General features: G+C 39.8%; 1 protein-coding gene across 1 annotated transcript in view; it reads left to right on the top strand.

The window, feature by feature from the left end:
* The window catches only part of LOC139745096 (gamma-aminobutyric acid receptor subunit alpha-2-like), a 107,614-nt gene that overhangs the window by 70,301 nt on the left and 22,405 nt on the right, over positions 1–14,908 (top strand). The window lies entirely within an intron of this gene.

Below are 14,908 nucleotides of genomic sequence, written 5' to 3'. Positions count from 1 at the left end.
GATGGAAGGCCACGGAATAAATTACGCCTACAGTTTCTGAGTCATGTTACACACATTCCCTGATACTTTTCAACCTAAAGAAAAGGAGAGGGAAAAAGAGAGAGGGAGAGAGGCAAAGAGAGAGAGAGAGAGAGAGAGAGAGAGAGAGGGAGGGAGGTGGCAAAAAGGAGAGATGGAAACGTATCTTGATAACATTTGCAATTTGGCGGCAAAGAATCGTTTCCCACACGGGTTCAGTGCCCTTATACATTTCCTTGTACTGTACCCTTGCTCGAATAGCGAAATGAAAGTTATTCGGACAAAAACATGAATGTTGCCATTGCTGTCCAATCAATGAGAGGAAAAGCTCGAATTTCTCAGGATTTACTTTGCCAACTTGTGGCTGGATTTTATCCCAGCGTCAAACTTTCTTGAAAGGTTGGGGTGGGTCAAATGCTTGTAGGCACTGTATGCCTTTGCCTTATACGATGTCAGATGACGATCAGGACATTGTGGGGACGGGTTTGTGCTTGAAATCTACGTTTTAACAATGACATCATAATGCCACTGAAAAAGAGCCGAAATTCCTTTATAAGAGACAGGATAGTGCCTATACAGTGCATGATCTTATACTAAGTCATATTGAACGACAAAAGAATCCAAGTCCAAGTGCAGTTCTATTTCACCGTGGCCAATGTCAAAATAGAGAGGTATATGATGACATTCAGACTGAAAAAATTATCTTGATTAATGGTTGCGTAACACCAAGGCCCTGTTGTATAAAAAGATGCTATAAAAGATACGTCAGAAAATCAAACGTAAGAAATAAGGTATCAGCCAATCAGAATTGAGTATTCAGAAACTAAAGGTTGATATTCTGACATATGCATGATCTCAACCTTTACATTCTTTATGCAACAATACTTAATAATAATCATTATTGCACGATGCTGGAAACAATCAACTGCGAGCGATGCCAATTCAACCAAATTAGTAGCCGAATTTAAGAACGGCCCAAGTCCAAATTCAGATATCATCTTTGGAGACCCCTTGCGAATAATGAAAATATAGATAACGATTCAAATGACTGATTTGGATTTCTATTGATATGAGTAACATTCCCATGACTAACAAAAATATCAAGCTATTACGATGTTATTTGATTATCATTATATTATACTGTTTTTCAAATTCTCAATGTTTTCAATCACAAACCAGGAATACAGATTGAGACCTGCTTACACTTCTGAAATTGTTAAAACAGCGATGATGATGATAGAAGAGATTGTAAAACCTTTTTCAGTTACCACAAGGTCCAAAGAGTTAGAACCGAGATGATGAGAAGTTTGATTTTAGACCATCTTTTTTTAGGAAGTGACCGCATTTTGATGCAGAAAGTTCAAAGTTCAGAACGCCATAGATTCGTTAGCGCATTTGTGTGTATTTTCGCTTCATCGCAATGATTATAATTATAAAATAAATGCTGCATAGAAAATGAGTTTAGTTTATCATGACCCCTACATTGTTTGAAAGAGACAAAGAGAGAGGAGTGTTTAGATATATGTACATGTATATATATATATATATATATATATATATATATATATACCTACACATATACATAATTATATAACTATACGTGACTTGCACGGCTTGTTTGCACTTGTTGCAGTATAGTCAAAGGCAGCTCATGTTCTGTGTGTTATGGAACAATGACGGGGATATCATTCGTACAGCAAGTCAAATGACATAGTATACAAATGTAGCGTAATAGCGCGGGGAGACACTCCCTAGACAAAAAACTCGTCCATCCAAAAGGTTAGATTTCATTTCGTCTTAATTCGATTCGGGTGACTTTAATTTCCTTACATATCGGAAAATTATTTTTAAGGGGTAAAAATAGAAAATGGAAAGGAAATGGAAGCCGCCCGCTTCGGTACTGCTAAGTGGTTTCCAATGTTTTCAAGCTGTTTACTTCAGGTACACGGCCTGACGATCACATGCCCTCTTTATTGATTAACCTTTGTTATTCCTAATCCATCTGTCGTTCTCCGAAGAAAATTTAATATTTCATTGGATACTTGAAATGAACACGCGTTTAATTGCAAAAAACATCGATTTAGTCCGAATACCGTAATACTGAACGCGACATACCCCGGGGCGGTCGCCGTTTGAAACTGCCAACAGTATATCGATATGCGGGTACAGTTACGCTCTTATCGTTCTGCTTCGGCTGTTCATATGTATATTATATATCTGTATGTGTGCGTGTGTGTGCGTGTGTGTGTGTGTGTGTGTGTGCCCGTTTATGTGGGAAGTTGCCAATTTGACGATCTTTCATAAAGTGGAGCCGTGAGCAAACTTCAAGCCGGCATTTTAATCAATGAATTTCCATGGAACATCAGTTTTGCCGGTCTGTCTGACTGGAAATTCATAAATAGATTTTTTTTTTTTTCTTTGGGGGGGGGGGGGGGGGGCAAAAAGACTCTATATTGCCTATTTACGACCAAAGTAGGTGGAATTAGACGTTTAAAAATTCAAATGGGTCATTCGGACCACCACATTATGAATGCAAGTTTAGCTGACAATCTGTGTGTGTCAATGTCGCTATAATATACGAATAATTTATGAGTTGTGAGTGCATAGGGCACGAATATCGCACGAGGCGCGAGATAAGCCACTGGTCTATTCAACAAGGCGCGTAGCGCCGCGTTGAATAGACCAGTGGCGAATCTCGCGCCTAGTGCGGTATTACGTGCCCCAATGCACGAACAAAATCATAAATTATTCGTTTTATACAACACCTTGTCCACAATCACAGTACTAAATTAGTGACCGCTAACTCAGGAAGGCCCAAAAATAACAATTGGGCCGAGAATTGTAAACCACCCTGTGTACTGCTTTCAAACACTCGTCATGATTCGACCACACAGTCACAGGAATCACAAACTCCGCAGGGTCTATACCCATTCTACGCTAACGTTAGATCGAGTTAGGCCTGACTGTAAAGCCTACCTGAGAGTGAGATGTTGGTAGATCTAGTAGTAGGTCTAGACTTTCTCTATTTCCGAAGATCATTTTGTATAAAAACACAGAAAAATAATCAAATTACGGTTTCTCAACCTGAAATGAAGTCTTGATTTTGGGATCACTGTGGTCCCCGTAGCAGATCAGAGTCAAAACTAAAAACACAGCAGTAGGTAGGCCGCAATACATGCAACTAGCTACGTAAAGTAGCTGCGCGTACACGTTAACGTTGCAGTACTCCGCCGCGACTGGTCTGTTTACCGGCAGCGCATCGCAGCGCAGCCTGCCAGCACGTACAATGTAGTTTGCTGGCGCTTTGCTGCTGTGAGCCACAGAAAGTTCCTCTGTGAGCGGCCATGCATTAGTAGCCCCCCACGAAGCCGTGCTATAGTACCTTCGAGCCGTGCAATAGGCCCATGCCAGGGGCCTATTGTATGGCTGTCACTCTCAATGAGTTTGGTAGGTATTTTCTATTGAATGTCATGTGACATGTTCTTGGCCAATCACAATTCGACATCATTCTGAGGTGTTGTATAATGGCTATTATAAAATGGGTTCAAGAATGTAGCCAATTGGAAGCGCTGAAATGAGTCACGTGTGCGTGCATTATTTTCTTCAGGTATGCACTAAGAAGAGTCTCTCTTCCACCTCCCTGGCCTGACGTACGTCACAATGTTTACGCTAGCAGTGCGCACTCAATCAGTTGTTACAAGTGCGTCACGCGCTACTATACGCGCTGTCAATCCGGTAAACAACTTCTAGTTCGGGCCGCGGGCTGCCACAACAGCCGGCGGCCTTTCTTGTGCATTACAGTACGTGGCGTACGTATACTCTTATACGTACGTACAGTACTTATGTGCGGGATTTCCGAGTGCGACGTGCGTAAATGTTTGGGACGGACATCTTGACTTTTGAGCGAGTGCTACATTTAGCTGACTGGTATTGACCCACAAAGGTACGTGAATAATGCTGTTAGTTTTCGACCCATTTTATAAAACAAATGATGCACAGGATTATTTCGTGGCGTTAGTGAAGGTGCGGCTCACTCTCGAGTATTGACAACGGTTGCAAACATGCACTCGGCTGCGCCTCGTGCATGTCGCACCATTGTCAGTACTCTCGAGCGCGCCGCACCTTCACTAACACACTCTATCCTGTGCATCATTAGTATACTAAAAGTACACATATACTACAGCTGACAGGTGTTTGGATGGTAACCAGTAGTACAGATTCAAAGTAAACTTCATCTTTTTTCCTGCAAAATAGCACTATGAGATGTGTGTATAAACAATTGTTTATCTCCTATTCTATGATTTTATGGGCGGGGGTAAATTTTGGTATCAAGTTGTTTCCTAATTTCTAGAACAAATCGGTAATTGAACATGAACTCCACTGTAACAATGATAACAATTTCCATTTAAACCATTTTAGATATATACCATTTTAGATACAAAAGATAGTCTACGTTAGGTGTTTATGGTGGTATTTAGTAACTGGTAAATACGACAGAGCTCTAAACCGGAAAAGAAGTGGGTGAAACGAAAGGAATGAGCAAAGGGATTTGAAGGTGGGGGAGAAGGCAATTTAAAGGTGATCTCCCCGCAGAAAGGTCTTTCCGAGGCGTCTTTCTTCTTTCTTTCTTTTTTCTTTTTGAGAGAGGGGCAAATTGCTCTGCAAACATAACGGCTGTTTAATCAGCCTACGGCCATGTACAGCGTTGCTCCCTGTTTAGTGCTGAACACACCAGGTGGCACACACTTCACACCGAGTAAACACTATACACCAGTACACACTGATAATCTGACCAATAGTGCAACATGAAGACTGGCCACTCTATGTAATGCAGTGAATTAGCATAAACATTTTATATCTATTTCAAAAGTTATGTCTATTTCTCTCTGTATGTATCTATCTCGCTCTATAAAACTCTCTATATACATGATTATATAATATATGATTATATGTAATTATGATTATATATAGAGAGAGATACAGTCATATGTTTATTTATGTGTGTGTGTGTGTGTGTGTGTGTGTGTGTGTGTGAACATTAATTCTGCTGTCTATGCGCATTTGCTTAATGTATAGAGAAAGGAAGAGAGACAGGGAAAGAGGAAGATATACCACGATATATTTTTCTACCCTACTTCGGCAAAAGGAAGCTAGTGACATTTCTATGGATATCACCTTTTTATTGATTTGGCATATTTGAAGCATGCTCCATTTAACAGAAAATCCAAAAGTTACAATTTTGGCCCATTTCTGAGATTTTCGGGTGGCAAAAGGAAGCAAGTGTACAAAATTGCATGAAAAAAAATTGGCAAAAAGAAAGCAAGTTACAACCTCATGATATGATTATCACTTGCTTCCCTTTGCCAAATCATTTCTATTTACACACAATCTAAAATACTTTGGCAAAAGGGAGCAAGTAACATCCTTATGATATGATTGTCACTTGCTTCTTTTTGCCAATTTTTTTATGTTTGCTACAAATCTATAATACTTTGGCAAAAGGAAGCAAGTAACATTCTCATGATATGATTGTCATTTGCTTCCTTTTGCCAGATATTTCATGTTTGTTAAAAATCTGAAATACTTTGGCAAAAGGAAGCAAGTTAACAACCTCATGATATGATTGTCACTTGCTTCCTTTTGCCAAATTTTTATATTTGCACACAATCTAAAATACTTCGGCAAAAGGAAGCAAGTGACATCCTTATAATATGATTGTCACATGCTTCCTTTTGCCAGTTTTTTTATGTTTGCTACAAACCTATAATACTTTGGCAAAAGGAAGCAAGTAACATACTCATGATATGCTTGTCACATGCTTCCTTTTGCCAAATTTTTCATGTTTGCTACAAATCTATAATACTTTGGCAAAAGGAAGCAAGTTACATAATAATGAGTTTCTATGGGAATATCAAAATTCTTCGAAATGTCATAAATGCATCACCAAATGACTTGCACGAATACCGACATTATTTCTCAACACAATTTTCCATGTTGAAGGGTCCGCCCAAAAACATATTTTCTTCATTTGTAGCATTTGTACTCAATGTCACTTGCTTCCTTTTGCCAAAGTAGGGCAGTTTTGCCTAGACGTTTGATATCATCTCTGCATCTGTTTGAAAAATCTCGAGAACACTATGATCATTAGAGTTCCAAATCCGATTAGTCATTAACGACCTCTTCTATAGCTCCCATATATCCCTCTGGCGACTGAAAACCACGTCAATTCACGTGCCTCAAACATTTGCTTACTGTTTATAAAAGAGAAAAACCGATGACATAAGAATCCGTGATTTCAACAAGGACAATTCTTAACCACTATATAGCCGCTATATGTACTCTTGCAAGTTTATGCTCTGTTTCTATTAACGGAGGTTATCAGCGAACGTAACATCTGGGGTGGCTCTAAGTCTGAAATTGCGTTAGGCTGCTTCAAATTGAGCAAACTGTGTTCGTAACAATTAACATAGCATGCCCACGGCAGAACGATTGCCTTTAACACTGTTTAAATCTCGAATCGTGCTTCAACGCTGCAGGAGGGAATGCGATCACGTACTTTTTACATCGCAGCAACGACTCATTTTAGTGGTGAAATGAAGACAGACCCTGACAGCATGCAATGAAGGGGGAAATGTTTGACACATGGCTGTCTATGGTGGATTGATTATACAGTCACTGAAGACTAAACAGCCCCCGCACATTACCACATTAGAATCAGTACGTCACCGTTCCCTCGTTTGACAAAAAAAAAATATTCAAGTAATGAGAAGAAGGATTGAGAAAGAATGTGATATTTCTTGTATTCTGCATTCTGAATTCAACTTGTAAGATTTTTGTAAGAGATAGTATGAAAAAAAAAGAAAGGTATTACAAAATGAAAGTAAATGTATCTCAAAACAAAATACACCTATTACGGTACCAGTATTACGTCTGAGGTGAGCCAATGATATAATTGTAATCACATTTTGTGACCAAAATCAGAGCTAGCATGATAAAACCTGATTAATGTTAGCTACAATTTGTAAGTGCTTTCTTCACATAACATTTGTCTTAATCTACTGTCATTACCCCTGAATAAAACTACAGCATTCCATCATTCTTTCGGCTTTACATCCATCCCTATTTCCAAGACCTTGCTTATTACCTAACTTCAACGTCATAGCCAAATGGGGTGATCCGCACTTGCTTTTGCAAAGTTTCTTTTCACTAATAATACTCCCCAGCAAAGAGACAGTATTTTCGCACCATATCTGTTCGTAACAGCTAGGAAAAAAAAAACCCAACAACCCAGAGGTGGGGGCGGAGAAGCACACACTTGTCCCAATTCCTTGAACTTGTCTCAGCTTGTGATATCAGGACACTGATTATTGATCATCGGAAAGTTCACGGCAAGAAGAGGAAAGAGAGACGGTAGCGATCACATTGTCGCACTGAGTGTTTATTGTTTGCGTGGGGTAAATATCACTAATGTGATTGGCCGTGTCAACGGCAACAAGGGGAGAAATGTCAGTTGATTCAAATTTCTGCCAGCGGTCGCTGTCTGAAACTGATGAGGCTGTCTGAAATGTGTGAGAACGGAATGTGGAATGATGGAAAAAGAGCGCGAGAGAGTAAGAAAGAGTTGACGTAGAGAGAAATACACGTACAGACAGACAATTCGATGGAGCGTGCAAAGGATTCTGACAGTTTATAATGATAACACGATCCAAGAAAGAATTTGAAAAACAATCGTAAAGTAGATTTGTAAATATTAACACCTTGATCCATTTTGGATCATTCTGCCATGTGCGGTGTTCCAAAGCATAGACTTCTTGTCCGCCATCAAGACAGTGATTGTTGATTTTTGGCCTGTTTGTCAAACTCTAAAAATGCATTAGAGTTAAAGGTCGTGATGAAAAGATGGTTGACTTCATTTGATTTATGTCAAAACAAGACAACGATTGAAAGCAAGTGTATAATTTAGAACTGAATTGTTTAGTGATGTATTCATTGTATACACAGATTTCTTTTTCTTTCTCTATAAATTGCGCGGGTACAATGACATCACTCCCGCCCCCGTCTAACCTCGACATTGTAAATGGCAGATACTTGTACATGTTTGTCTCACAAATGACAGATACTTGTACATGTTTGTCTCACAAATGACACAGTACGAACCATTTCAGCTGATGGCAAACGAAGTCACGCCCAAACTCTTCGTCGGAACTTACAGTCGCTTTGTTGAATCTCCAGTTCAGTCATGTCTGCATTGATTGCATAAACCGCACTAAAATGCAATCTAGAATGTATCTAGCATTTCAGGCTTATGAAAAACACCATGGAAAGACGAGAAAAATGTTTTCCTTTTGTATACCAATAATGCAACGCCGTCAGAATGAAATAACCTCATAGGCTAATAATAAAGAGTATAAGCTCCAGAAGAAAATTCTTAGTCCTATGTTGCGGGGGTGGGGTGGTTCCGTTCATACTACAACAAAGATGACGATTCAAATTGATGTGTCGTGATATATCTCCACAGCTAATTGGTGCTTAATTAAGAAAGTGAAAAATAACTAGAAATGGGAAAGTAGAAAGAAAGAAAGAACGTCTGAGAAGAGAGAGAAAGGAAGATAGAGTGAAAGATTGAGTTGTACAAGGGAGAATTCAAGAGACTGCTGGGAAAGAGGGAAAGAGAAAATTGAGTAAGATTAGATAGGGGTATTATTAAGAAAAATAAGCTGCACGTCAACATTAGCTTCACCTACCGAACTGACAGCGGTCACATCTCGGCAAGCCGAGGATACCTTGAATTATTCAAATATTCTCGCCACACATCCCCTTATGGCGAATGGAATATAAGCTGACGATTTATCCAGTACAGTAAGTTAGCCGCAGCCACACATCGCGTGCGAATGCTTGGAGAATGCACAATTACGGTCATCCAAGTCACCTCTTTATTTTCTGCTGCCAGAATGTTTAAAAATGTTATACCACACTTAGGGCGCCACTCTCCCCCTAGAAGGACACTTATTTCTTGGCTGTGCTATGCTAGAAAATTTCCTGAAGACGTACAGTGTTCGTCATTAAGGCAGAATAGAGAGGAAATCAGCAAATGGATGGAGCAAAAAAAAAAAGATGTTATGCTTGAATACAATCCAGGAAGTAGTAACCTACCGTGGCTGTCCATATTTCTTTCGGCAATATGTAGTGACTCCCCTCTTTTTTCCTCAGTCTCTTTATATTCCTTTTTCTTCTTCCGCCATTCTCTCTCTCTCTCTCTCTCTCCCTTATATAAAAAAATACATTTGTCGTCAAAATGGTATGATTGCTAAAGATTGATAAAATTAATAAAAAGAGAAACATCAGAAAACAGACATACACAGACACACGCAAAGAAACCAAGGAAAAGGGAGAGACTGACAGACAGACAGACAGACAGACCGACAGAAACAGAGCACCGACAAGAAATAGATAAAGCTTGATTCTCGCGGTGCCGACGGCAACAACTAAAGCAAGCTTGGCGTTTCGCCAGACACGTTGAGTAAAGATCCATTTGCTTGTGCAAATCATCATTACTAGAGATGTGTTTCGGTACATTAAACTGCGACCTTCTGCTCCAAATTACATGTAGATGCATATATTGGTTGATCGAACGAAAGCATAAAACAAATTTTTGGTTTTCTGTCGGAGGAAAATCCTTTCACGTGAAACCCATTTCAAAGTTATGAATAATCTGTTGAGTATTCACGGTTAATACAGGGCAAGTTTGCAATGTAAAATAATACAAATACATGTACATAATTATTGTTTGGGCTCGTATTTTCAAATGAAACAAAATTTCGACAATCTCTATTGCGGAGTTTTGAAAAAAAGGTGAAGAAATAATCGTATAATTGTATTTGTTGCAAACTCATGCAGTTTGAACTGAAACTCCTTCGCCATGACACACACTATATCCCGATTTGCATGAAAGGAGTAAGCAATTAATTTAAACATTTTCTCGGAACCTGGACATTAATTTTACAACATGAATACTTCAAACTCAAATTTGTTATCATATCCATATCGGAAATTAGAACAGGAAGATTGTAAGCGATGTATTTTTCTCAAAAAGAAATGCAGCTATGTTACCCCTAACACTTGGGAATAAATCTAATTAACATTTGAATACTCCTGACATGACATTACTGTGAATTCGAACGTGTGTGCATTTCTCAGTGTGTTTGGTTTGCAACTGAATAGAGGGCCACAGTTTAAAATAAAGCGTAATGTTTAACAAACGAGGTTACTTCGGCTAACATTCGTTCGACAGTGACAAATTTATGCGTCGTCATGTATCGCAACATGTAATGTTTGCTTCTACATTTACCAATCTAAAAAGGTTGTGTGCTCTTTCGGAAATGATCTACGAGTCCCCATCACGTGAATGACAACAATAGGAGCGAAGTCGGTTGCATCACACAGGCAATTAATGGTTCTATGATACTGTAGGCAGTATGCACTACGCTATCTACGTTAGATATGAACCTCCTGTATGACTTGCTTGTGTGAGATCAAGTTACAAGATACACCGGGTCTCCGTTGGATATATTATCTAGTAAGCTTTATTTGTCGGTGTGTTCATTGCATTGCTCTGACTTTTCTATCAAAACTGAACTTCAGATACCCTCTAGTTATTTTGACGGACAGAAAGTTTAACGCTCCAATGTGCTTCAAGCAGTGTTTGCGTTTGCATTTCTGTTAAGTTTTTTTTTTGCTCTGATATTCTGCTTTATCCTCGAACACCTCCTCTCTCTCTTTCTCTCTCTCTCTCTTTCATTCTTCCCTCACTCACTCTCTCTCTCTCTCTCTCTCTCTCTCTCTCTCTCTCTCTCTATATATATATATATATATATATATATATATATATTCATATATATATTATATTGTCCTGTATCTGTTTTTTTAGTGAAATCTGATTTTGCATTTTTTTCTGTCGAAGGTCACAGTGTTGAGATCATTCGTCCTTATTCTCTCTCTCTCTCGCTCTCTCTCTCTCTCTCTCTCTCTCTCTCATTTTATCTATCTATCTTTCTTCACAGATTTCTCATTCTGATATTGATGCATCTCGCTAACTTGCACTCTTGCAACTTACACTTTTTATAAGTATTAGGTGGGTAGCATTGTCACTTTCGTCCTTGATAACAAAAAAAGACTGCAACGAGAAAGAAAAGTCTGTGGGTTGCATGCAAAGACTTGCCAAGTTCTTTGCCACCTCGCTGCGACGCGACCTCGGCGGCAGTTGGCATGCAGCTCTGCTCAACATGATACATTCGTTTCCCCCCGCGGCTTTCCGAGGGTGTTTTAGAGGAGGTCCGGTGGGAGCTATTTGTTAGCAATTTGCCGGGGAATCGCCCGAATACGTCGGATCATCGTGGGATGCATTTTTATCTGCCACCAGCGATGTTCTGCAATGATGGGCCTATCACAGTTACCCGATACGACAACGTGAAGAGAGGCGAGGCTTTGGTAACAGACCTATTCCGTCTCTGACAGATCGGGAAAATTGGACCTGACACCTAGTTTCCGAAGTATGTCGGAATGGGAATTTGAGAGCAGCTCCGATCGCCCAATCCCAGCCGTGCCTCATGGAGCAAGGAAAGGGGAGGGGGAGATGACAACAAAGAGGGAAAGAGAACCATGGACAGAGAGAGAGAGAGAGAGAGAGAGAGAGAGAGGGAGGAAAGAGTCAGAAAGGGAGTGAGAGTAAGTATGAGGTCATCCCGTTTCCCTTTCCGACAAACTGACTCTCACTCTCGTACACTCCATGGCCCTATCATACATTTTCTCCATTGTGGGTGATATCCGCGCTGTAAAGTGCGAAGGCCCGCTTCTATTTCTTCTCCTTTTTTATGGCAGCAGTAAAGGGCGTCGAGAGGACATTAGGAATAGTTTGAGTCAAAGATGGGTTGATTTCAGACAGGCACCTGTCCCCGCGTATCGTTTCGCAGTCGTATTCATTAGATTGGAATCGCCGCCCGTCACCGTTCGCATCCCACCCTCTGCCGACAGAGTCATCGACGACGAACAATCACGAAGGCAAAGACGGCGACTCTTCGACATGGAAGCATGCGCGTCGTGAGCGTGCGCAAGCACGCGCGCGCGTATGTGTATGTTATCATTTCTCCTTTTTGCAGTGATGAGTTGAATTATAACAACTGTGTAAGATTAAGTCGTTTGTAGATTTTAGGTAATCATCAATTATGAATTAATCAAATTACTTACAGTAAGAATTATTTCATTCCGCCCCCTGAGATTGTGAGATGGTGTCACGGTTGCCTAATGAATGTTATAGAATAGAAGTAGATACCCTACGCGGCAAATTCATAAAATTCATGGAACCAACTTGTATGTCGATGTTAAGTAGGTACGGTTTCTTTGAAGTATCGTCGAATATTATTAATTGTTAATGTTTTAACATACACACATAATGTTTCTGAATGGAATCGAATTGAATAGAATTGACCATAGAATAAAAAGCCTTGTATTGATTTCTATTCTTTCATAAAGTATGCATTTATGCGTCATAATATTCCACCAACATACAAAGAGCGCATGTGGCTCCCAACAGATATAAAAGGGCCATTCCTATAGTAAGTTAATGACCCCCCCCCCTCCCATCTCCCCTTTGACTCCAGTAGTATACAATACACGTCACTCAGTGCAAGGCAGGAGACGCATGAGATGCAGTGGTATAGGTTGGTAGACGTGCAGGAGTCATTAGCGTACGGCTGTCCAGTAAAATGGCTCGTGATTTGGTCCATTCTAAAGCATCAGCTGCCAGCTAGCACCCACCATCCGCCACCAATCGGACTTGTCTCACACAGCAGGTGGAAAGCCGTGCTTAAAAAAAACACCCCACCAACAACAAAAACAAAAACTAAACAAAACAAAACAATTAACCAATGCACATTGTACTCTGCTAGCGTAGTAATAGCAGTGCATTTCTTTTCTGTTCTTATTATATACCCTCCTCCTAAAAAAAATAAAGAGAAGAAAGCAAAAGATTCTAAGCTGAACAGCGGATAGAGGTTGGTATATAAGATATTTGATTACATTCAGATGTTTTTACACAAAACTTACTTGATATGGACTTCCCAACTAAACCCAAAATCTTCAACATTTTATCTTGTTACAAAGCATGGAAGCCTGCCCCTTCAACTTTGAATAACAGTTGAATTCTGTTACATTAAGCTTTGTTTCTTATCATCATAGAGAACACCAATTGAACACACACAGTACAGAGACACTGGTAAAGACATCTGTATGTTAAAAACAAGACGCATTATAAATAATCTAATGAATTAGATTTCATTCAATTCCCCATGTCAAAATTTCTGAATAAATCATGTTTTCTGGGCCTGAACAAAATAGAAAGATCATGTGATCCCCTGAAACCAAATATTTATGAAATTTAAATCCGTAAGATGATGTTTCATCACAACAAAATGGAAAATCCAGCATTTAAACTCCTCATACATCACGCTTTGCAGACAGTGACATTTATTCACTCAAGGGTAAATTGAATGCAACACAAACTGTACGTATACTCAAATAATATCAGAGACGTTAACCTTTCAGGGAGTAAATCAAAAGGGTAAATTCCGCCTTTAGCCGATCAATGTCTGTAGCAAGGTTAAAATCTTTCAACTCAGTAATCTATTCCATCTATTTCATGCGACTTCCTTATTACCACTGGCACAGTCAATAGCTAAATATTGCATTAATGTCCGGCCGCATTTGGCTTTGCCCCGCCGACCGGTTCTCCAGCATTGCGTTGAGACGGGACTAGCTCTGATGGCCGTCAGTTTCGCAAGAGGCTTGGTGTTTCTGAAAAGGCAAACTAGCTTTCTATATTTATCGACATCAGTTAAATTAAAGCCACTTGAACTAGAGTAGCTGGAGGTTGGTATCTTGTCAGATTGTGGCTGCAGTTCATTCACTGTGTTGGCTGGTCGTGTTAGGATGTAACACCGGACATCACAAGCGAGTTAAGCAATTCTAGTTTTCAATTGCTGGCAATATGCCGACAGAGGCAGTCAAACCATGATGTGATTGAAGCCTTGACTAAGACGTGAGCAAGCAGAGTGGATGCTGAGGACAGAGGAAATTAGGAAGCAAATAAAGGAAACTTGCTGCAGAGCACGCACATCCACAACAATAGGATCCATACGTGTATATTGGGCATTACATAGATATTTTCTGGGATTTGTAAAACTTTTTCAAAGGAGAGGGGGTAGGGCGTTAATATTTATGCTTACATATACATCGGAAAATGCTACGTTAGTTTGTCCGCTGGAAAAAAAAAAAGCAAACTTATTCTAGATGAGATATCCTCGCTAGCGTGTTATTCAAAATATTAATAAATCCGATGATCACATAAAGTCAGCCCTGTGCCGTGCATCAATCTGTCTTACTTATATTCTTTCAGATTACACTGATGAAAAATCCCCATGAACTGGGGGCACCTTGAGGACACAGTATCTCCACTTGGCCTTGCCGTGAAATAAGGAAGAAAGCATATCCAGAAATCACGACAACCTCGTGGGAAATTAGGCGTGATGGGATCGGTATTAATATCATCGAAAGACTGATGGTTTCGTTGGACTTCGACTGATTTCCGCTTAATAAAGCTTCGTGTACACCGCCAGCTACTTTTCCCTAAGTTGTATTCCGCCTCCATATTGTGTTTGCGGTTTTTCTTTTTTTTTTCTTCCCTCGCGTGTAATGCCGTCCACTCTGCCGCTGCTGTCAATTTTGAGCCTCCAATCTACGTAATTATTCGAAAAATGGTGGCGCGAATGAAGACAAACCTTGTAACCACTCGACGACTCGGATAAATGCTTGACCTCCTCAAGTGTGTTTTATGCAG

This window comes from Diadema antillarum, unplaced genomic scaffold, assembly GCF_040938485.1.
Source record: "Diadema antillarum isolate AM-2024a unplaced genomic scaffold, OU_Dant_1.0 seq00001234_RagTag, whole genome shotgun sequence".
NCBI classification, from domain to species: domain Eukaryota; kingdom Metazoa; phylum Echinodermata; class Echinoidea; order Diadematoida; family Diadematidae; genus Diadema; species Diadema antillarum.
This window is presented reverse-complemented; position numbering and strand designations above follow the sequence as displayed.